This window comes from Podarcis tiliguerta (genome assembly GCF_965153285.1).
Source record: "Podarcis tiliguerta genome assembly, chromosome: 4".
Lineage (NCBI taxonomy): Eukaryota > Metazoa > Chordata > Lepidosauria > Squamata > Lacertidae > Podarcis > Podarcis tiliguerta.
In genome coordinates this window covers 43,164,807-43,189,432 of record NC_139537.1, presented here as the reverse complement: position 1 = coordinate 43,189,432, position 24,626 = coordinate 43,164,807, and the positions used below count along the sequence as shown (strand labels likewise).

Sequence of the window (24,626 nt, the reverse complement as noted above, 5' to 3'; positions counted from 1 at the left end):
TTATACTTTGGTAGCCACCAGACCATGTCCCAGCTGTTGCTCATCTGCCAGGGTCAAGGATGGGGTCGGAGCTCTGCTCAAGGGCACTAATTCTGTCCTCATGCCATTGCCAATATTGTAACATTAGCATACGATCCCAAGAGTAACTTCTTCAATGTCAAACTCAAAAGATTAGGTCAGGACTCATTAGGGTATGTATATATCAAAACTAACAAAGAGTCCCATGGCACTTTATCGAGCAACAAATGTATAGTGGCACAAGCTTTTTCTAAAGCTACAACCTGCTTCTTAGGGCTCATAGCTCACATGCTTTGAATGTGAAAAGTCCTAATTTCAACCCCCAGCTTCTCCCCAGGTACTGGGAAAGGCTCCTGTCTGAAAGCCCCGGAGAGCGGCCGCCAGTAAGCATAGACAATACTGAGATAGATGGACCAATTAAATGGTCTGACTTGGTTTATGGTAGCTTCCTCTGTTCATGCCACAACTCATTTGTTCACCTTTAAGGTGCAATCTTAAACAATGTGCCACACTGAAATGGGTTCATTTTGGCTACCCTTCTGAGATTCACCCCATCTATTGTATGTCTTGTGATGCACTAAATAGCTTCTTATATATGATGACTTTTGCTAACCAAATTATACAGAATTGCCTGAGATTAAAAAAAATCTAAGAACACAAAATTGCATTTTGTCCCAGTCTCCCTGAACCACAAAATTTCTGCTTGTCATCTGATTTTCTGCGTGTGTGAAGGAGAAAGAGACTCAAGAATGCTGGAGTCTCAAGCCCAAAACTGTAACCTGGATTCCTGGATTCTTAGTAAAAAATGAGGAAGTTTGTAGGAGATGGAACTAGGAGCTGGATCTTCTGCAGAAAGAATACTGGGAGATGAATGAATCACTTTTTTTTTACTTTTTATTATTTTATTATTTGGTTTTATGTTTTTGCATTGTGGTAAACTGCTGTGGTTTTTTAATGATACAGTGGTATATAAATATGTTTTCATAAGCAAATAAATATGGAAAAAGAACCCATGTTGTGGGTTCCACCTCATGCTAGTGTTAACTACATTTAACTAGGCAGATAGCATGGCAAGGAGCTCCTCTACTGTAGTGTTCAGGAATGTGTATATTTACAAAGGCTGTAATTATACATACATACATTGACACCACATGAACCCAAACACAATATGTTCCATTATACCACAGATCAGGTCAAACATGAATGCAAACATATAATAGAATCCCTGTTTGACATATAAGTGACTATGAATTAAATTCCAGCCTTTTGCCATTCTTTATCATGATTGTAAGGATCATTAATGTACATTGTCTAATCTTGACTATACATAGCTTGATTCTGAACATGATTTTTCAAAAGTACGGTAAATCCCACTGCTTTTGATGAACTTAGTTGAAGGCAAATATCTTTAGGACCAAAGCCTAAGACTATTTTCCCCACCCCTAAGTTATTACTATGGTCTCAAAAGAGATCTTGGCATCTTTTCATGCTCCACTTTAGTATTCATGATAGATGCTATAAAATTGCATTTGCTTTGGTAACAATTTCCAGAGGGGTAGTTTTGCTTTAGTAAATCAGTAGTGATTAACCTGCAGCTTTCTGAGGGCAAGTGGGATACAGGAGTATCTTTATGCCTACATAGTATTCCCTCAAAGTAATTTGAAATACAATCCATTCACCGACTGAATAGTAATACGTGGTCTTGTTAGCAAGCTTCAACTTCTAAAGTAATATTAAAATAATTACTTTTAAATATGCATCAGTCTGTATGCCAAATATTTGTAACATTCTTTCTGGATAGCAAAGGGCCAAAGTAGACATTTGCACCTTGTTTTTCCTTAGTTAATAAAAGGTAATTTCCTTAGTAAATTACCGGAACACAGGATGGGAAGACGAGGCTTATCTCCTAACTTCCCCACTTGTGATTATATGGAGATCACTCCCTCTGATAGGGAGATGTGCTTCAGTAATAATTTAGTTGGTGAAAGGGTGAAATGCTTATCTGATACTTACACACACACACACACACACACACGTCCCACTAATCAAATCATTACGGCCCACAGCTGCTTCAAATATTGGGAGATCCAGTCCCAGATCTCTTTCAGACCAAGACTTCTGGCTTTCTGAAGCAGAGCACAAGATGATGCCCCTGCTCCCTCCCTGCAGTCAAAATACAGCACCCACAGCCAGCTATGCTACTTTGACATCTAAGGCAGAAAGCCCCACAAGTGCCTTTCCTCTTTCCTGGCAGTTTAAATATGTTGATAAAGTGAAATAGTGCTCTTTCATGGTACTCAATTAGCTGCCTGAGGGGGTTGCCTCATGCCGCTCAGTGATAGGATCAGCTGTGTGGTACATGCTGTAGTGTCTGGTGAGGTGGCACGGGTGAGGCTGTGTTGTTTTCCTGGCTTCTAATGTGCTGCTACCGGTTACCCAGAGGGAGATGGGCAAAATAGCTGGACCTTGGCATGGTGTGAGCACACCCAACCCCATCCCTCATTCTGTGCTGCCACACTGGCCCTTGAATCAGTTAATCTTTGTTAACTATATCCCCGCAGAGCATGTGTTGTGTGATTGAGAGTGCTCGAGGAGGTGATTTTTTAATTTTAATTTTTAAGGAAAACCATTGCGTTGGTCTCTGTGCTTTCCTCCTCTGATCCCAGAGTTGCATTCATGACAACTACAGAAAGTGGGATGTCAAGTGTACTGCTTCAGGGTGTCAGTGAAGGTCCACTGTTTAGTTCAATCAAGAACTGGGGTTACAACAGCAGGGTGCAGGAGCTCACGTCCAGAGTAAACCTGGGAAGCTGGATTTCTTTGTGGACTATGTCAGCAGCAGCAGCTGGTGATTTAAAATCGACAGCTTAAATATATGCTACTCTGTGAACCCGCTGGCCTCTCCATGAGACTTGGAATACTTTGGCCTTGTCTCTTTTACCACCCACTGATAGACGTTGAAGATATATTTAATTGACATCCAGGCTACAATTCAAATACTCTCTCTTTCACTGAGTCACTGGAGATGGTACTGAATGAGTTGGATGAACTGCTTTCCTTCAGAACACAGGTCTGCTGTGGGCAGCCCAGGACTTACATACATACTTCCTGGACTTGTGTTCCAGCAGGCGCTGTGATTTTCCAGCTGTTTGACCTCACCCCCAGAGGTGCACTCCATTGTCTCTCGAGACAGACTGATGCCAACAACATTGTATGTATGTATGTTTGTATGTATCACTCAAATGGACCAGAAATTCTTTAAAAGTATCTGTCTTTTGCTGCTGCTTGGGACTGAAGAAGCAACTACATTAATAAAGATTTTACCCTTCTTACAACTTTTAGTTCTACATTCTACTAGGCTGCAGCAAGCTTTCATTGAAATAATGTTAAAAGAAATCGATCGCCCCCTGTTCCATTGGGGCTCAGCTCTAAAAAAATATTTTGGGCTTAAATTCAGTGGTATTTTCTTTGAAAGAAATATATGGTCCTTAAATTGTGTGGACAAACCATATCTCTTTAAAATATATTTTTAATATTCTCCTTTTGAGAAGTGCTGAACATTTTTAAAAGTAACCCCAGTGACTTAATAGCACAAAAATTAATACAATATATTTTTAAAAGAATATTTCAGAGGTGGAACAGAGACCCAGATGCTCTCTTTTGAATTACATATCCCTTAAAAAAAGAAAGGAATATCAAGTCATGAATAGAATAATCACAGAGAAAGGCTTCATAAATATATTTTTGGCAGAACTGCTTCATGAATACTGCAGAGTGGATATAATCATTCTTAAGAGGCTATTTAAAAATTATTCTCTGTAATGATAGTTCTATTCATTTCCACTCCTTATCTAGATCAGAGCAGTATCTTTCTCCTAAGTCTATTTTTCTCCACGGTGGTATTTTATTACCAGTATTTTTCAATTGCTTTTTACTTTGTCTTGGCTCATTCTCAATTTTGAAGCAGGCAATAGTAGAATTCCGGCTTGCATAGCCTATTGTAATACATGAATCTTCTATCACTGACCCTGAAGTGCATTCATGTAGTACAGATACACGACTGAAAATGCGTTAACCTTTGGGTGGCTGCTTTGAACTGCACCCCCCAATGAGGAAGAGAAGGACAAGATAGAAAAGCACAAGCAGTCAGATGGTTAATGACTCCAAGACACTTTTTCATGTTGTTCTAATTTTGAGCAAAAGTACATTGGCTTCCTGTGAAGCAGGGGATTGATTTTTAAACCTGGTATTTGCAGACCAAGCACTCTTATGGCTCAGGTCCAGGTTTTTAGAAAGACTGATTTTTTTAAAAAAAGTCCCACACAATCTCTTTGTTCTTCTGAAAGCCATCAACTACCACAACCTCCTGTGGCAACTTCCTAGGGCTCATCAGCTGCTGTTTCTTTTACGTTCACATCTCTCTCCTTCTTTTAATCGAGCAATTTATCATGTAATTGGTAAATAAAAATGCATTAAAATAAATTAAATATATATTTAATTTGTACTTTTAGACAAATGTAAAGATAAAATTATAGGTGACCTCTTTATTTAGCTTAGATGCATGCAGTCCCCTGTATATATTGCAGCCATTCCAGAATTGCCTCTCAAAAGTTCAAAATGGTAAGCCTGAATTGAATAGCTATTTTGTGGTGCTCTCATTTTAAGTAAGAATTTTGACAAATAGAAAATAAGTTAGGATAGACTCTGAGAATGTGGGGTTAACTTTTCCATGTAGCAATCAACGTTATTCTGTTGTTGTTTTTAAAAAGAAATCAGCTTAGGACCACTGGGCATGTGCAGAGTGCTTTTCCTCAAAGACAGATTTGGAGAAATAAGCAAGACATAGGTACACACAAGATGCAATGGTGTGCATTTTAGAGGAGTGTGGGAGAACCTGGCATCTCATGTACTACATTAGCTAAAATGACTGTGAAAGCATGCATGCACAAAATGCTGATTTGGGGGGCATTGAGTTCCCGTACTGCAAAAGCCGAGATAAACTGAGTTTCACTGCAAAAATGCAAATGAGCAAAATGTCAAGTTTGGAATCAAGTTGGAATGACAATGGAAACCATTTAAAACCCCGCCCCCCTCAGATAGCTCAGTTATCATTATCATTATCATCATTATTAGATTAAATGTTCATACCGCCCTTCAGATCACTGGGCAGTTTACAATATAAAAATTCAAAAATACATACCATAATAACAAACAAAAACAATAACGCTTCCCCTTTAAAAGGCCATAGATTTTAAAAGAGGACCGGATAAATTCATGGAAGAGAGGGCTATCAGTGGCTACTAGACACGATGGCTATGCTTTGCTTCCATTAAACTTAAGATACTACTTTCAAAGTATAAAGGGCCTCTAACTGCAAGCAACCTGTGGTATTGCATGTTGCCTATTCTGTTCTAAAAGAAGTAACTTCAACCTTTTTTTTCATGCATCCATTCTATTTAGCTTCAGAATGACTCTTTGTTTCTTTTATTTATGTGTTTTAAAATCTTGCTTATCTATTGAAAGTGTTTCCAGTCAAGCCTGTCTACACTGCGGATCAGAAGTGTTTATACAAGATAAAATTGCTTTAGACATTCGTTTAGACTGAGTGCCAAGAGCCTGTCCAGGTCTCTTATGATGGCCTCAGAGAAACTAATTTTCTGGATGTCTTTTAGAAGGCAACTTTTCTTCTACTCTGCCTTTTAGAAGTCAACCAGTGAGATTGATTTCATTTGGAGGATGATTTAAGCTAGGTCACTCACAGTTGCAGGTACACTGGTCTCTGGATTCAGTTTGCGGCATTTGCATCAACAGCTTAGTTTCAAACTTTTCAAGCTTACCAGTGAGAAAAAGCCGCATTTTAAATAATTTTCACCTTAAAGATAAGTATATCTTTAAAATTGCCATCAATGGAGGCTACTATGAGGCTTGGGATTCCTACCGTGGAGGGGCGAGGGAGGTATGGCGGTGGGGGCAGATATTATAGGCGAAGGGGATCGAGATATGGATATGCTCATACCCCTTCCAATCTGCGCCTCATCCCGAGGGACGAGGGTAGGGTGAGCAAGGATTATTCACCTCCGTCACTGGTGTTGTGCAATGCCAGGTCTATAGGCAACAAAACCGCCACCCTGCGAGATTTCTTTATCTCGCAGGGGGTCGACCTGGCTTGTGTGACGGAGATCTGGGTGCGCGAAGGGGCAACAGTTACCTTGCGAGAGATGGCGCCCCCGGGTTTCTCCGTCCTCCACCAGTCGCGGACTGTGGGCCGGGGGGGGGGAGGGGTGGCATTATTAATCCGGGAAGATTGTCCTTTCAGGGCTCTACCATCGCCATCGATCCCCGGCATTGAATGTGTTGGCCTAGTGTGGGGCTCCGAGGAGAGCTTGGCTGTCTGGCTGGTGTACCGGCCACCTAGCGCACCAGTAGCCACCCTGTCAGGCCTATTGGAGGCGGTGGCCGGCTGGGCCTTGGAGTTCCCTAACCTATTGGTATTGAGGGACTTCAACACCCATGCCGATGCCACTCCCTCCTCACAGGCTCTGGACCTGGTGTCTTCCATGGCGACACTAGGGCTCTCCCAGTTTGTTTCGGCCCCACACATCAAGCAGGCCACACGCTGGATTTGATCTTTGGCGTAGGTATAGATGTGATCATGTCTCCTTTGATGAAGGTACCATGGTCTGATCACTACGCTCTGAAAGCCAGGATTGACTTTCCACCCCCACCCTGCTTAGGTGGCGAGCCGATTTGGGCTTGCCCGCAGAGGCTGATGGACCCTGATAGATTCCGCCAAGCCTTGCGGGACCTTGCTCCCCCTGGTGACTCATTGACTGAGCTTGTTGAGGGCTGGAATACCCAGCTCCGGGCAGCCATCGATGAGATCGCACCTAAGTGCCCTCTGCGACTCCGCAGAAACCGGGCTCCCTGGTTTACCGAGGAGCTCCGGAAAATGAAGCGGGACCTCAGACGGCTAGAACGAGTATGGCGGGGTGCCCGTGACGGAGCCTCAAGAACATCTTATAGGGCTTTTATGAAAACCTACGAGATGGCGGTGAAGGCTGCTAAGAAGTCTTACTTCTCGGCCTCCATTGCATCCGCTAGCTCTCGCCCGGCGCAATTATTTAGGATAATCAGGTCTTTAACGTCCCTTGAGGGACAGCCAAATTTAAATAACAATTTGACACACAGCTGTGAGGCATTTGCGAGCTTTTTTGCGGAGAAGGTCTTGTTGCTCCGCCATGACCTCCCTGCCAATTTGGATACAATAAAGGAACTGGAGGCCCCTCGACTGTCCTCGGGTCCAGTATTGGACCACTTCAACCGGATATCCCCAGCCGATGTGGATAGACTCCTCCGAGCTGGAAAGCCCACCACCTGTCCTCTCGACCGGTGCCCGTCTTGGCTGATTAGAGCGTGTCCAGACGAGGTGCGGGCCCTCCTGGGGGATATCATCAATTTGTCCCTTGGCATGGGGACATTCCCAGGAGAATTGAAGGAGGCAGTGGTGCGCCCGCTCTTAAAGAAAACATCATTAGATCCTTTAGATCTATCCAATTACCGCCCAGTTTCGAATCTTCGGTTCCTGGGTAAGGTGATTGAGAGAGCGGTTGCTGAACAGCTTGGTGGGTTTCTGGATGAAACATCGGCTCTCGACCCATTCCAGTCCGGCTTCCGCGCTGGTCATGGGACCGAGACGGCTCTGGTTGCCCTAACAGATGATCTTCGTAGACAGCTGGATCGAGGTGGGTCGGGGCTGCTGATTCTTCTAGATCTGTCAGCAGCTTTTGACATGGTCGATCACGAACTTCTGAACCGCCTTGCCGACGTGGGGATTCAGGGCACAGCCCTTCAATGGCTGCGCTCGTTTCTCTCTGGTCGGGGACAGAGGGTGGCGCTTAGGGGGGAATTGTCACCGCGCCACTCCTTGGTGTGTGGAGTACCTCAGGGTGCGATACTCTCCCCGATGCTTTTCAACATCTTTATGCGCCCCCTCGCCCAGCTTGTCCGGAGTTTTGGGCTGGGTTGCCATCAGTATGCTGATGACACCCAACTTTATCTGTTGATGGATGGCCATACTGACTCGGCCCCAGACACACTGACCAGATGTCTGGAAGCTGTGGCTGGATGGCTACGTGGGAGCCGGTTGAAGTTAAATCCTTCGAAGACAGAGGTCCTGTGGCTGGGACGGGACGATATGGGATTGGGGGGGCAACTCCCATCTCTTGTGGGGGCGCAATTAGTGCCAGCACCGTCCGTTAAGAGTTTGGGTGTAATCTTCGACACCTCCCTTTCCATGGAGGCGCAGATTGCAGCTACAACAAAGGCGGCATTTCTCCATCTCCGCCAAGCTAAACAGTTGGCTCCTTACCTCTCTCGCCCTAACCTAGCCACTGTGATCCACGCGACGGTCACCTCCAGACTGGATTATTGTAACTCGCTCTACGTGGGGCTGCCCTTGAGACTGACCCAGAAACTCCAGCGGGTGCAGAATGCTGCAGCGAGACTCCTTACGGGGTCTTCGCTGCGAGATCACATTCACCCGGTGCTATACCAGCTGCACTGGCTCCCGGTGGAGTACAGGATCAGGTTTAAGGTGCTGGTTTTAACCTTTAAAGCCCTATACGGCCTAGGACCCTCGTACCTACGGGACCGCCTCTCCTGGTATGCCCCACAAAGAAACTTACGGTCTTCAAATAAAAACATCTTGAAAGTCCCAGGCCACAGAGAAGTTAGGCTGGCCTCAACTAGAGCCAGGGCTTTTTCGGCCGTGGCTCCGATCTGGTGGAACACTCTGTCACAAGAGACCAGGGCCCTGCGGGACTTAACATCTTTCCGCAGGGCCTGCAAGACAGAACTGTTCCACCAGGCCTTTGGCCAGGGCACAGCCTGACTCCCTCCATTGGCAATCTTCGCAGAGCTCTGGCCCAATGGTTGCCAGTGGCTTGAATTAATTAATTTTATAATGATTGATTTTAAAGTGTTGTTTGTACTGTTTTATTGTTGTTAGCCGCCCTGAGCCCGGCTTCGGCTGGGGAGGGCGGGATATAAATAAATTTATTATTATTATTATTATTATTATTATTATTATTATTATTATTATTTTCAAGCACTCACAATTAAAGGCCGAAATACCACTGTTTTGCCATCCATTCCATGAGTTTGCCACTTTATAAGACAGAACACAATGGAATTGCAAATATGGGAAACTATTCTAAATGTTTCCACCTATATAATTAGCTGTTATCTGCCTTTATCTTTTGCAGAGCTATTATATACTTTACATAATTTATAATAGTACAACTAAGGGTCGCCTGGCAAGCTTTTACTCAATTTACTTATATTATATGAGGGAAACAGGGCTATGAATTAGACAGTGGCAGAGGAATAAATAAATATCAGGGAGTCCTCTTACAAATCAAAACTGTTATGTTTCCATTTATGCTGAAGTGGATGTATGGGGTGGAGGAAGCAATTCCCATTCAGCTCACAAGCATTTCTAGTGATAACTAACCATTAAAATGAATAGATTATACATCATTTTAATTCTTCTGCCATTTAAACAGCCACCACTCTGAGAAAATCACAGTTGCACTGGGTAGCTTCATAATGAAGAATAGGGCATCCATCCAGGCAGGCAAGCAAGCAAGCCTCTAAACATTAGATTGCCTGCATGAAGTTATGGGTAATGTACACTTTAAATAATATTCACCTTTAGAATAGGCAAATTGATTTTCAAGCACCCACAATTAAATGCTACAAGTGAAGATGTATTTTAAGTAATGGGCTTGCTTTCTGAAATTGCATCTGCATTGTGAAATAATCAGCTCTGGCCTCTTTTCTCAAATGATTTGGAAAGGAAATTTTACATCTCTCATTTTTATAGTATCCTCTCATTTTTTTCCTGCATTTCCCCCAGCAGAATTTTTGTCCCATTTCTTAGTTAAATCACTCAGACCCTAGGGTGAGGGTGAGGAAGCTCCAGCCCACTGGCCTAAATTAGCCCTGCAGGACTTCCCCATTTTGCCTATGACCCCACTTTGGCCTGGCCACACCCCCTTGACCTATGCCTGTGTAGGTGTGGGGCTGGTAATGTTGGCACTTGGATGAAAGGTTCTTTGCATCAACTATGAGTGGATTTCTGCTGCTTGGAAAGTGCTGTGGACAGGGCTTCCCCAGTGCTAACCACCAGCTGATTCTTGGGTAGTGCAGCACTTAGAGCTTCCTCAGTCCTGAGCACACTCTTTTGTCTGCTCAGTTTGATTTCAAATCATGCAGGGGGGGAAACAAACAGGTCATCTGATGGCATTGTGACATCAGATAATTGAGAGGTGGGAGGTCTTGTCCATCTGTCAAATTTGGCTTGTGGGGGCAAGTGGAGATAATGATTTCTCTCACTAGGAAGATCCGGTTTCCTGTGTTTGCCCACTTCTTAGCAGCACACTTACTAGCAGAATTAATGGTTGGATACCCTTCATTTTAATGTTCAGCCAAAATGGCCTCCCTAATTTTGCTGCTCCATTTGCAGGTGGCAAAGTTGTGTGATTGTGAGTATGGTGGTTTTCATAATTTTAGGGTGGAGAAAAATCAAGAAAGAACTAGCTGACAAAATGAAAACATTGGCTACTTTATTTTAATAATAATCATAATAATAAATAAGCGACCATGTTCTCATAGGATTTGTGATAATGAGGAAAGAAAAACCTGAATGTGGTCTGACTTGCGTCCTGGACCTTGGGAAAGCTAATTTCAACAAGTATAAAGGCATGCTGCTCCAATATACTCAAGGGGAAGGGACTTCAGGATAGATGTGGATTTCTAAAAATGAGATTTTGAAGGCTCATTGGAAGTCATTGCAATGCTCAATGAAAATGGGAGACTTTTAAAGAAACTGGGAAAGTTGCATAAAGAACTTTCTGATAAGTTCACATTTAAAAGGGAGATGTATAGTAATATAGAAGAGATGGTAAAAACATCAAAACAATGATCTTTTTGGCTGTTGTTGAAGGCATAGCTCCTCTCCACTGAGAGCATAAGATAGTGAAATGTTGGCAGGTGATGAAGAGAAGTCAGAACCTACTTTGACCCAGTCTTGTCCCACAAGAAAAACTGTACTCAATGTGGCAAAAATGATCAAATGATGAAGTGAAGGAGCTGCAGCCCAAGGCAAAGACGTGGTACCAAGAGGTGGGCAAAAGTCCTCATATTCACAAAGGTTGGGGAGAATCCAGAGACCTACCAATCAATCAACCAACTTGCTTTTGATGCCTGGAAAAGTTGAAGAACAGACCATTCATTTATATGCACTTACAGATAAAAAGGCAGTGAGCACAAAGAGAGCTTGAGTTTCTCAAGAGCAAGTGATTCCAGTCTAACCTTATCTGCTTTTGTGAGTATTGACTAGGTAGATCAGGGGAATGCAGATCAAGGGAATGCTGTAGATTTAGTGTACTGTATTTTGGTTTCAGCAAGGCCTGCAACAAGATCCCACATTCTTCTCCTTCCTGGCAAACTGGTAAAATGTGGACTAGATGATGCTGTTGTTAGATGAATTTGTAGCTGGTTGAAGAGTGCTAATCAATATTTTCTGCCTGTTTCCACCTGGCTGATCCTTGTTGCCCTTTTGAATGAGGTGTCCCATTCATCCAGGAAACCCAGTCTGACAGTGCCTTCTAAGAAACAGTCTAACAGATAAGTAAATAAACAAATCTTAGTACCCAGCTGAGCAGTTCTGAAGCTTATTAATGAAAACAATCTTGTAATATTTTTGGATGCTAATTAAATACTGCAATTAAGTTAAATGTCATAATTTATGCTGCAAGCACTTTTTTCATTTCCATTAGTGGCTGCATTTTATTTTTGTTGATATGTTTGTCATCATGAGAATGTTATAATTACATTCCATTAAGGATGTCAATGAAAGACTAAAAAACAACAACCAATGCACGGGGATAGAATCCATTATCATCTACATTCTCAATTAATCACCTTGGCAAAGAACTGAATTGAATGCTTTGCTGAAATGTGCCATACTGAAAGAGATTGTGAACCTGAGATCTACCAGACAAAGGTTTCGCATACCTTGGGCATTATCACTGTTATGCTTGTCATGTTAAAGATAAGCAAAAGGCCTTCTTGGCCTAGCTGTTGCGGGGGGAAAAAGAAAAAAGACTTGCAATGTAATGCACTAACAGAGATGGAAAACCTTTTTAACCAAACCCACCTGTCCAAGTTTCTTCTGCGCTGCATCCCAGGCATCTGACAACCAAGCATCATAACAGAGCACTGAACTCTCTCATACCAAAATTGTACCATACCATCCTGTTTCTGAAACAGTGGGGAACCATTGCTTGTTGGGCTGATGTAGCAGAAAGCAGCTTCCTAATGCTCACAATAGCTTCTTTTACAATACCTTCTTCTGTGCACCTGAGCATGTAGGAATATTTCCCCCCTTATCCTCAGTTATAGTTGTTTATGAACATATGACAATATGTTTTTCTTCTGCTGTCTGTGAGTGGCCTCAAACTACTCAGCAGTCCCAAAATTTAAGTTTTGCCCTCCTTGTTCACCCTGCTGCCTGTTTTGCTTTTCTTCTAGAAAAAAGGTGCCTGTGCTGTGTACCCATGAGTACAGTCAGAAAAAAAACCCTGGTTTTACTTTTCAAAACTCAAATACCTGTTTATCTGGGAGCAAATCCCCCATCATAGCCTGGAGCACATTATTTCATGCATATCCAACAATCTGAAAAATCTTAAGAGAGAATCTGTTTCTTCAAGATTGAGAGAAGCTAAAATGCATTGAAAGGCACATTACTGGATGCTTACTCCACCTCTGCTATTCAGAATTTTCAGTCCTGCTACATTATAGGGAGTGGGAATGGGAGATTATAAATATTTAAAAACCTGGATTCTAAGATAAAATTTGCTAGTTTGAATATGTACCGCAGATGTTTGTACAATCTAAATAGCTGAAACACTGAGACAACTTAACCAGTCCCATTCAATGCTGGGACTCCCTCATGCTGACAAAGTCATAAAAAGAGACTTCTCTCACATACTGTACACAAAGAATGTAGCTAAGCCTCAAAATTCATTACCGTGGCTTTCTCAGAAAGATGCTAGGTAATGAGGAGAACTGCTCATTTAGGAATACTAGGAAAACTTAAACTTCATCTACACTTGTGAGTGCCTCATCTCGTGTAAATCAATGCAGAAATTTCAGTTAAAATTAATATATAAGGATTGAATTTCCCAGCTTAATAAATAAGACATTTGTTTTGATGAACATATGGAGGAAAAGAGGATTCATCGCTTGGAATAGGTAGCTATCTAATCTCTTGAATACCTCCATGGTTATTAATAACTCTTCCATTGTACCTTCATATATTTTTTCTCTGTTTCCTATTTGGCACTGTGTTTTTTAAAAAAATTCCTTTGTTTTCAACACCATTTTATTTTCTTCATTGCTCTAAATTTTCTGTCCTTGAGTTTCTTCCATTGCTTAACCAAAATCTTATTTCAGTTCATTCCCATATCATTCCTCCTTGTCTTTCAAGTTTCTTCCAGAGCTCATTCACCTAATTACTTGTCTATTCTGGTTAATTTTTTATATTTACCTGCAGTGTATTTGTTTCTCTAACCCTCACTCATCCTCTCTTCTTATTCTCTGTGAAGATTTTCTTTTGTTTCCTCTTTGTACTGGCTTTTGAAAACAGCCACTGTATATACTGCCAGACATCATGGATAGCAATTTTAGAAGCAATCCCAGCATAATTTTAGAAGCAATCCCAGCATGCCACTTTCTCATGCATAGTTATGTGTGACAACATTCTAGATGCACTCATGATTATATGGCTCTCTCTGTGGTGCCGTTCCATTTCTATGGCAACACTGCCTATGTACCATTTTAGCGTGATGAAGCTCATCACACACTAGTGGTAGTTGAACACCTTCATCAGATCAAAGGGATAATAATATGCAGCATTCTATGAAGAAATTAGGTAGCACAGCTGGTATCTCCAGATCTCTGCAAGTTTTGAAGTTCTTCTTTACTGCACTTATCAGACATAATTAAAATGTTAAAATACACTCATAACAGTTTATTCTTAAGACAATATACTAATAAAACTAAGACACAATTGTATCTGATGGACAGTGTAGCTACCATCACTGAGGTGGCAATGGCACATTGTGGCAGCTGAGTTGCACTACTATGATTGACTATATAGGGACAGAAGATTTCTGGATTTAGGCCTTAGATCATACAAGTTTAGAAATTTTCCTATCAGTTTTGACCAGCAGTACAGAACTTGTGGTACTCCAGGTGATGGCAGCAGGAGCCCCACAAACCCTGAAGCTCCACATACCATAGAACCTAAGCTTTGCCCTGAAAAACTGATAGTAAAAATGAACTATTTATTTAATTAAATCTTTTATGTAGTGTTCTTCAAACAAATGGAAAGTCCAAAACTTTACAATACATCAGTTTAAAAAACAGCAGTGCCAGTCAAATTAACATCCAAGTATCAATTCTGTAGACATACTTTCTGCAGAGATTTAAGTTTTTCTGAACATTCTGAGGTTAAGTTTCTAAATAGTGGATCAGATATTAAATAGAAATTCATTTCACTTAAGAAACACCCTCAAGTGTCCCCTGACAATTATTCTGTAAGGGTTGCGCTGTGGGTAAAACCTCAGTGCCTAGGACTTGCCGATCGTATGGTCGGCGGTTCGAATCCCCGCGGCGGGGTGAGCTCCCGTCGTTCGGTCCCAGCTCCTGCCCACCTAGCAGTTCGAAAGCACTCTTAAGTGCAAGTAGATAAATAGGTACCGCTTTATAGCGGGAAGGTATACGGCGTTTCCATGTGCTGCGCTGGTGCTGGCTCGCCAGAGCAGCTTCGTCACACTGGCCATGTGACCCGGAAGTGTCTCCGGACAGCGCTGGCCCCCGGCCTCTTAAGTGAGATGGGCGCACAACCCTAGAGTCGGACACGACTGGCCCATACGGGCAGGGGTACCTTTACCTTTACCTTTAAGGGTTGATATGAAGATGGGGATGGGGCAAACAGACATACTTAGTTGTAAGTGATTGGTGAAAAGACCAACATTGAATCCATATGAAAGAAGCAGCCTTTTTGGTGTTCTCATGGGCTGAATGCCTGCATTAGTTTTGAGGCATCCGGTATACTTGCCATATCCGTTTCCTTGAAAGATTTCAAAGCAAAATATTCTTGCTATGCGATGTAATTGTAATGAATGACATAAGTCATAAATTAGCACAGCTAGAGGCAAAATTAAGGGGAGAACTACAGTTTCCCAGCAGAGCTCTTCTTGACTTGTAATGTAACAATGCTTAACTCAGCTCAAAATCTGATGAGCCAGTCGAGTTAATTAATGCTACAACTCCAAAGCCCAACTCCTTAAATGGGCAGCAACAGACTCCCACATAAGAACAGTTGGATGATGCATAATGCACAAGTCATATTTGTAGCGGAAATGTTCTTAAAAAAAAAAGTCATCCAGGACAATAATGTGCCCAGCTGACTATGAATCAGATAAAGATTTATAGATTCCTGCTTATTAAGATATGAATGAAGGCTAAATAGTTGCCATGGAAACACAGGCTTTGTGATTTTTTTAAATGCTGGGACTTCCCACATATGCTCAGTGATGAATTCTCATTTCCTTGCTGTCTGATTATTCTGCCCTGTCACATCCACAAGATCTTTTGATTATCTTAAAAATAAATAAAATCCTTGCAAGTGTATTACTTTATATCTCTTCATTTTACAGCTTTGCTTGGCTCCAACTTCACCCTCTTATACATTTCAGTGTCTTTTTAGGATATTTAGAGCAGACATTCAAGAGTGTCATTTAGGCCAGTCAGGAGGAAGACCCGGCACAATCTTTCAGACTACATGTAGTTATTCTTCTGGAACACCCATAATTCTGGCCTGCTCTGATTCTCTGTTGTTGTTGTTGTTGTTTGCATACTGCCCTTCATCCATAGATCTCAGGACGGTCCACAACATAAAAATACAAGATAAAAATACAAACACACAGCGTGATTACTATTTCATGAGACTGATTATTATTTATGCATACCAAAGGCACAAACTGTATGTGTCTGTATGAGACAATGTGTGTGTGTATGACTGTTTGTTCCTGTCTTGATTATAAAAAGTAACTGCATCAAACACTCTTTTAAAAAATCCACCTTCTCTCTGTAATTTAAACCTGGGGCCTCTGAACCTTGCTGTGAATCTTGTCCCTCCTTCACATCTGAAATGGCACCCTCAAAGACATTTCCTCAATGAATCGAGGTTTTAAAAATACTGAGTCAGCTACAAGCCAGACGTTTGGCTTGGCCATGAATTTCATGCCCATTAAAACAACCAGCCTTCCAAAGCTAGAAAATTGCTGAGCTATAATTTTCTGGCTGTCTTGTTCATGGTACAACTTTCCTCAAGATTAACAGCCCCTTCCAAGTCAGGGCTAAGTGAAGCTATGCTTCTCACAGGCACCTTAACTAATTTACAAATAATAGATATTGAGCTAGTGAAATACACTTCAGTCAGACATTACCCCAATAAAGAACATGAGGGCGAACACCAAAGCACTCCAGCTTCTGCATAATGGAATTCCTGGTGGGTTGTCTGAGGAATCTACGGTATATAAATATCCAATGAAGTGATAATAATGATAATGACAAAGGGGATAAATATGGTGAATGTAGCTAGCAGAAAAAAAATTAATGAAGATTTACTGGTCTTCACATTAGGAAAAGAGAAGCTACTGTAGAGCTATAGATTTCATTCTAAATTTACCATCATCATTAACTTGTATTAAGCTCATTAACATTAAGTGTATATTACTTGAAACAACATTGTGGGGAATGGAGCAGCAGCAGCATATGTTATGCACATATTTGGAAGTTGACCCTGCCTTCAGCTAGCCCAGAGAAATACAGGATATGTACTTGATTGTAGTAATCATGGAAACAGAGAATCTAAATTGCAGTTCTTCTGTAAAGCAAGGGATCTGGCTGCAAAAGTGGAATGTGATTCCTGAAGTTCTCAACCTTTGCTTTATTGCTTCTTTGGAGTGACCATAATGAGAACCGGGAAGAAATAATGAAAAAGCCAAACTGAATCATTCAGTGGAATTCATTGTGTGAACCACAACTATCAGTTTCCTGAACTTTTTAAAGGTACTGAAATAGCACCTAAAAGATGAAGGTGGATAGTGGTGAAGGAGGGGGGAAAGACCCAGTCTTGCAGTACATCTGTTATTTGGACTTCAAAAGCTGCAGTTTCAGAAGGAGATAGAAACTCACTTACCCAAGTGAGTTTATGGGCTGTGGGTAAAGTCTAGAATAATGTTGAACTTAGTTCCCATTGAAGTCCTATACATGCGCACTCGGAAGCAAGTCCTAGTGAGGTCAGTGGAGTTTACTGTCAGGTTTGGTGTGTATAGGACTGTAGCATAATATAAAAATGGAATTCATTTAGTTTTGATCTAAGTCATTGTCTCTCTCTGTGTGAAATATTACTGTTTAGAGCTTTATACAAAATTGTAGCCACTGCAGTTACCTTGTTTGGTATAGCTCCATATGTTTCATGCATCATTGCAGTAAAATTTCAAATTGTGGTGAATAAAATTGGCAAAAACAAAACAAAAAACCCCAACGAATTCTGTAATGTTGAACTTGTGTCAAGTCTGTTACATTCCCCTCTACTTACATTGCCAAATGAAGGGTATAGGAATTTCCCTTCTTTTGGTTTATGGCTGGGATAATCACTAATACAGCAAGGTATTTTAGCCAAGGAGTGAATGTATTCAATGTTAATATCCAATGGTAACTTCATACATGAGCCATTGTACAATGTGAAAATATATTTCTGGTGACACTGGGGGAAAACTTGTTGCTCAAATAAGCTATAAATGAGACAGGATTTCTTTAATGATGAGAAAACATGGATTAAGATCTCTAGGGATGTAATGGCAGAATCAATGATAACAGTCTTGGATAGAAAAGCCTATTAGGCAGATGGTATCATGCATGAAAAAGTGATCAAGCTGAGAGAAAGAAGGCCAAATCTGCTTATTGTGATAATTAGAAAAGAAAGAGCCCCCAAGGAATAGGAAGACAGTGAAATGCAACATCACAGCTAGAGAGCCAGTGGAGATGATAATATGAATCCAAGAGAAGGTCAGATTACCATAGGATGGATGAAGGCGTATGAAAATGAGTTGTCAGAACTTTGAAAGAGTTTGGTGTCACACTGTGGGACTTCAATTTGCTCTCTGTACGTCTGATCAATAAGATGCTTGATTGGCTGCCTTTTTATTTCCAGTGATAGACTGGTATTCCAATCTGTAGGAAAATGACACACAGGACAAGATAGCATTTTCAAGAAAAAAAACATGTAATTTCATCTGCAGAAATATCAGTTCCCTAGCAGGAACAACAAAATAAATAATGAGTGTGAAAAATAAGCTACTGTAAATAAGCATGGAGTAGATACCAGTACCTGCCTGTAAAAAAGAATTAAATATATTCTGGGCCTGTTCAACTCCTGGGGTCCCTACTTTCTACCTCTGTGATTCTCTTTCTTTCTGAATACAATGGCAGGAAATCTGTTTTAATTTTAAACCAAACAAAATAACTCAAGAGTGGGTAAAACATACCCTGCTACTCCAATATAACAGTTGCCAATTTATTGCTCATTCATAAGCAGCCTGTTAGATTAAAAGTTGTGAAAAAACCTAAGGGCATGATCCAGCCAAAGTTAAACAATTTAAATCTCATTACAGTAGAGATTTAAATGTGTGTTTTATTTCCCCACTGAAATCAATGGGGCTTAAAGCAGTTTAAGTCTATTTGGATTGTGCCCCATTTGTTCAAATTCTGCAGATTTATTATCTATAGTTATGTGAAATTAAATGAGCTATTTGTCTCAGAATAGTGTTAAAAAATCACACATTTTCTTACATTTAGCATGCCATTCTACCCCTTGTTATCACACATAAACTAATTTGGCTGTTAGAGTGAAATCCTTCAGATTGCTTTTATAGAAACACAGTGCAACTGTGATACAGGTAAGCTCAGTCATGGCAAAATATCTGTTGTGTGCTGTGTGAAAATGGAAGATTTGAAATATTGGGTTTTACCCAATGCTAATCCTACTCAGAGTGAACACATTGAGATTAATGGCCATGACTAGCGTAAGTTTATTAATTTCAGTGTGTTTTCTCTATGGGATGTCCAAAACGTACTGGGCTGTAAGAGAAGAAAAAGGTGCTGAAATATAGTGGAGTCCTGCAGTGATTTCATGCTCTTTATTGCAGCTTGTAAAACAGTGATTGAATCCTCCTCCTCCCCCCCCCCCCCCAGCAAACCTCAGGCTTTTATATACATTATTTACACAATGAGTCCAGTCTGATTTGCTGATTCTGATTCCCTCCTGAAGCCTGACTGGTCTTCTCCTGCAGGCCAATCAGTTGTTGCATTCTACAATCCTACCAGCTGAATAGGCTGATTAACTTCCTCCTGGAGCCTGATTGGTCTTGTCCAGCAAGCCAATCAGTTGTTGCATTCTAGGATCCTACCTGCCTATTGTTCTAGGGTCCAAGCTTAGTACATAACAGGTGCCAGCTTGAGCAGGGTACTCAGCTTCCCCACAAGTCCTACAGTCACTCTACGTGAATGAAACATGTGACTGTCCAACCCTGTTATTCCACCTTTCTCCCAGTCAGTCTGATGGTTTTACATAGACAAATAGGGACCGTGAGTAACCCTTACAAAGCTTCATCAAGAACCAGAGTGTAGACATACATCTATGTTTCCTGACCTCATGTATAAGGTTAGGGCCAAACTATATGTGACATTGTAGCTTGCCATGAATGCAAGGTTTCCCAGCTCCCAAATGTCAGTATGGGGCCCTGATGTGAAATGGGAGCATAGCATGGAGAGTAGGGGACTTTAATCCTTTGCCCTTATGCTAGGGTCTCACACCGGGCATTTTTAATTTTTTTATTGGAAAAAAGAAGCTTTTTATGAAGTAAATGTTACATGTACATTTCAACATGTATGTATAGTTCTATAACATTTATGGAAGAATGTTTAAGCTTTTTCTGAGAGCAGAAATGGTAACATAAACTATTTGTCCTTATGTGGGACAATAATTATTTTATTGTAAATTATCCTGAAAAAAATCATTAAAGGACAGTATAAAAATACTGAAAATAAACTAGTGAGTGCTGATAGTTTCATACATATAGCAGCAGTTGAAAGAAGGTTTCTGCTTTGATTTTAGCCAGCTAACAAAGGAAATTAAAAGAAATGTATCTCCTGATTTCATCAAAGCTGAGTTCAGAGTAATCTGAAACTATTTCTAATTCTCGTCAAAGGTACTGAATACTCATCTCTAGTTTGAGTGAGTTTCCTCTAAATTGTTAAGTGGGATGCCATCAAATTCTGTATTGTATTTAATACATGTAGTGTAATTAATTTCCCCAACATTGTAAATGCTCTGTATAATTAATCATGCAATAGAATTCATAATGTAATGTAGCTTAAGAGGAACTGTCCTTTCATAATGGAGCTGTACAGCATAAAACAATGATCAGACTGATTAGTTAGAGAAGTCATGACCCAATGTAGGATTATTGTGATTCTTTATGAACCCAGCACTGTAAATAATTTAGTATTCTCTCTAAATCAACTGAATGTAAATGACTACACAAAGGACAGTAAACAAAAAGCTATGTAAACACCATTATTTCCTTATATGTGAGCATAAATCTGGAATGTGCTTTGTTCCTGTTATATAATGTGCATTCATAGGTAAGTAAGAAATGAAAGTCAAATATAAAGACCACAAATTTGGAAGTAGCATAACGTATTAAATGTTAATCTTTTGTTTCAGTCCTACCTTACTGAGGCAGAATTTCCTCTAAAATGTGGATGTATTCAGTGAGATATTTTGCTTTTTCCATGAGACCTCAGATAAAAACATTAGAATGGATCATTTTTTCTGCTACCGACAAAAATACACAACATAGTAACAAACAAAACCAATTGTAATGAACAAAACCCACTGTTTAAAAAGGCCATAGATTGCTTAATTAGCCAAAAGCCCAGGAGAAGTAGGATAAAAATATGGAACTCTTCATGAATTTGTGTGTCATCCTTGTACAGGAGCCGTGCTATTCTTCTCTGTATCATTCCAATTTTAGTTTATGTGCTGCCGGAGTGAGTTTGTAGCCTTAGCCACTAATAGTACTTATCCACCCAGAAACAAATGAGATCAGCAAACAACCTATGTTCCTATCCTGATCACAAAGGGGATTCACCACTCTGTCTATCACAGGGAGAACCACACCTTTCAGACCACTGCGATTACTTACCATGCTTTCTCTGGATTAATTTTCACCTCCTCTAAACTCATAGCGTTCAAAAACTGGTTTAGAAGCACAACAGTAGTTTCTGGATGTTTTGATAATAATATGAGAGAGCTTTTCTTTTTCTTAAGGGAAAAGATGCTTATTTTTATTCCTTATCACTTTATTCTTTAAACATTTTAAGAAATTACTCAGAATATGCAACGACTCATCCAGCTGTTTTGCCTTATGTTGACTTTTCCATCTGCTTTCAATGACTTGTTTTGTGTCTGGATTATAGATGTTCCCTACTTTTGTATATAATTATGGAACTGTGTTGCCAGATATCTCATATTTAGGCATTCCAGTGCACAATAGCTCTGGCAGTAAAAGATGCAACTCACTTTAGAGCCATACAGCTTGAAAAGAAACAAGAGAACAGACATTCACTACTCTGATTAATGTTTTCATATATATTCATATTCATTCACAAGAGATGCTCATGTAAGTTAAAGGGTTTAATACAGTTCTTCAGTTTGCATAATTCAGTTCAGTGTAAGTGAATAAAACTAGGCTTTGATTCTTGAGAATTGTGTTCTTCAGCTTTAGATGAAACTTCTGTTTATAGGCTTCCAATAGACACAATATAACTAGTCAATCATTTCCCTTTGCACTACTGCTCCCATGTAATAATTAGAATTCTCTTTCATGTCAGTATATTTGTACTGTGTGCATTCCTCATGTTTCACCTGGCTGACTCCAACTCCCACATTTCATTTGGGAAGCACTAATATTTTTAATTTATGATGCTTACACCATCGCCTCTTACCCCTTTTATTCCTCATATGTTATTTCCATCATAGGCTTGTCTATTAAAATCTTGTCAAAGTTGTCTTGGTAAATTGAGATATTTGCCTTTTTTCTTTCTGTTAGGAACAATCTATGGATGGCATCTACAACCTTGCCCACAAAATGACACGTGTTTTTATTCTCTGCTCTTTCCCCTCTTCAAATCCATCATCTTCATCTATATTCAATTGTCTTTGCCATCCATTTATTCTCAGGAGACTGATTTTCAAAGTGCTCCTCAGGAAATATGCGCCTCCATACCACTATTTATTAATATGATTTAGACCCGTTCTGCAGAGCACTTTCATGCCATTTTCTGAAAACATTCTTCTCTGTGTGCTGCGTGTTTGCATATAGACCTAAAGATTGTTCTCCACTTAATGAAATTTGGCACAGTTCCATTGAAGTCTTTATGATGAGTGACTGTGTTTATTCTGTCAACTGAAACTTATTTCTCCTTCATATTATCATTCACATCACCTCCAAATACCTAGATGAGTAATAATTTATTAACATTTTGGTTTTTTTGCTTTTGATTAGAATATAAATAAGGCTAAAACAAAAGGAATTCGGGACACATTACTTTTGTCATCTCTGACAAATGCAGCCTTCTAACCCTCAGGTAATTAGAATACACTAATTAATTTAATGGGTACAAATTATGAATTTAGTCATTGCTTAGGTTACCAAAAATAGTCCCGTGATAGACAAGAAAGCCAGAAAGCCAACTTAGCAAGCTTTATCATCAGTTCTCTGATGTTATTTTAATATTTTAATTGACAGTAAAATGCTTTTTTACATTTCTCAAAACGAATGATGCATTTTGGGCTATTATTTTTTATTAATTATGAACTGTACTTTTAGTGCAACCTCATACATGTCTACTCAGAAGCCAACCTAACTGAGTTCCATGGGATGTATTCTTAGATAAGTGGGGATAGTGTTGTGACTTCACTCCTTATCTTATATTTATAATGGAACATACTGTTATAAAAAGCTATTATGCACCAATGCGTTGCTAAAAACCACTATAATACCCCCATTTTCCATATGCTATTTCTCACAATCTTGGACAGCATAAAGTAAAAAATAAAATAAGATGCACACATGAAGCTTCTTTCTTTCTGACATTTAAAAGGATCTCATGCAAAGGTGAAGAATCTTTTCACTACTCCAGAACAGGATCCTGCTGCATCTACCACACCTTACTCAAGATATGTAGTGTGGCAGCTTTTATGGTAGACTCCACGAAGGACGCATCAAAGTTTTCAGCATGCTCCATGGCTGCAGGTGTCATAGCAAGCTGAACCTTATGGCTTAAACAGTGAGAAGCAAAGACTGCTTCTAAAATCAACTTCTCTACAGTGTCTTTCTAAGGATTGATGCTCTTTGGGGGGAAAGCACTCAAATACATTCTTATTGAATTTAAAGAGAAAAGGAAAGTTATTGTCACCCAGTGGGAGGAACAGGTTTTATACCCTGCATCAGACAAATAAGTCCTTTTGTCTCTACAGACAGAAGGCACCCCAAATAAATACAGGCTAAAACAAATCTGGAACAAACTGGGATTCCTTTTTCCTCCAAAGGGACATCAGGGAGACAAGTTCAACACCTCCAAGCCCCCACACCAAACTCAAAACCACCAATGACTCCATCAGCGTTCAAGTGGGGGGGGGGGTCGCCTACAAGCATTCATACATACTTGACAGCACTCAACAATGGATGAATGGGTCCTCTTTTCCATCTCCTATGGTTACTGCATAGAATTCACCAGACACCCTCAACATTGGTTCATCGATCTCCACCTCACCCTCCAAACACTTGATTGTGGGGGAATGTGTCCTTCATCTCCTCAACATGGCAGCAATAGAGCCAGTATCCACAGAAGAACACTTATTAGGCATCTACTTGATCTTCATTGTAGTTCCCCTACAAAGCCTGGAGAGTAGTATTTGACTTGGGTTGTGACGGGGGAGAGGGAATGCTGTTATGGAGGAAATGTGATCTGGGAAGAGTACCATGGGCTATGGTGGTCTGAGCAAACTTCCAAGTGCCATGTGACCGTGTGCTTCCTCATGGGATTGCAGCTCTAATCCCTCATGGGATTGCAGAAGGTATTCCATTATGCTCTGCACACAACATATTTTCTAAGCATTGCCGTTTCTTCCTTTGCCTGCTGATTTGTCCCATAGCAGTTCTTTACCAGAGATTGAGTCTTCTGAAGAGCATCTAATGTTGCCATGTCATTGTCACAGGCTAAAATAAATAAAATGATTTGTAAACAGCACCATTTATCTTGGAGTGTTATGCCATATGAAGATTTCAGTGTCTAGCCATCTGCTTGGTAAGTTTGGCCACAATCTGCATGTAGAATCTTCA

At 40.4% G+C, this 24,626-nt stretch overlaps 3 long non-coding RNA genes across 3 annotated transcripts in view; 2 read left to right on the top strand and 1 right to left on the bottom strand.

Annotated features, from left to right (window-relative positions):
* Nucleotides 1-4,849, top strand: part of LOC310677050 — a 33,473-nt gene extending 28,624 nt beyond the window's left edge. The window contains exon 3 of the long non-coding RNA XR_014510898.1: nt 4,795-4,849. This is a non-coding gene — a long non-coding RNA (uncharacterized lncRNA). The remainder of the gene's footprint in view (nt 1-4,794) is intronic.
* The window catches only part of LOC310677039, a 127,313-nt gene that overhangs the window by 70,393 nt on the left and 32,294 nt on the right, over nt 1-24,626 (top strand). The window lies entirely within an intron of this gene.
* LOC310677048 lies at nt 15,520-21,045 on the bottom strand. The gene is made up of 2 exons (XR_014510896.1): nt 20,951-21,045; nt 15,520-18,390 (listed from the first exon to the last, which is right to left on the bottom strand). It is a non-coding gene; the product is annotated as an uncharacterized lncRNA (long non-coding RNA).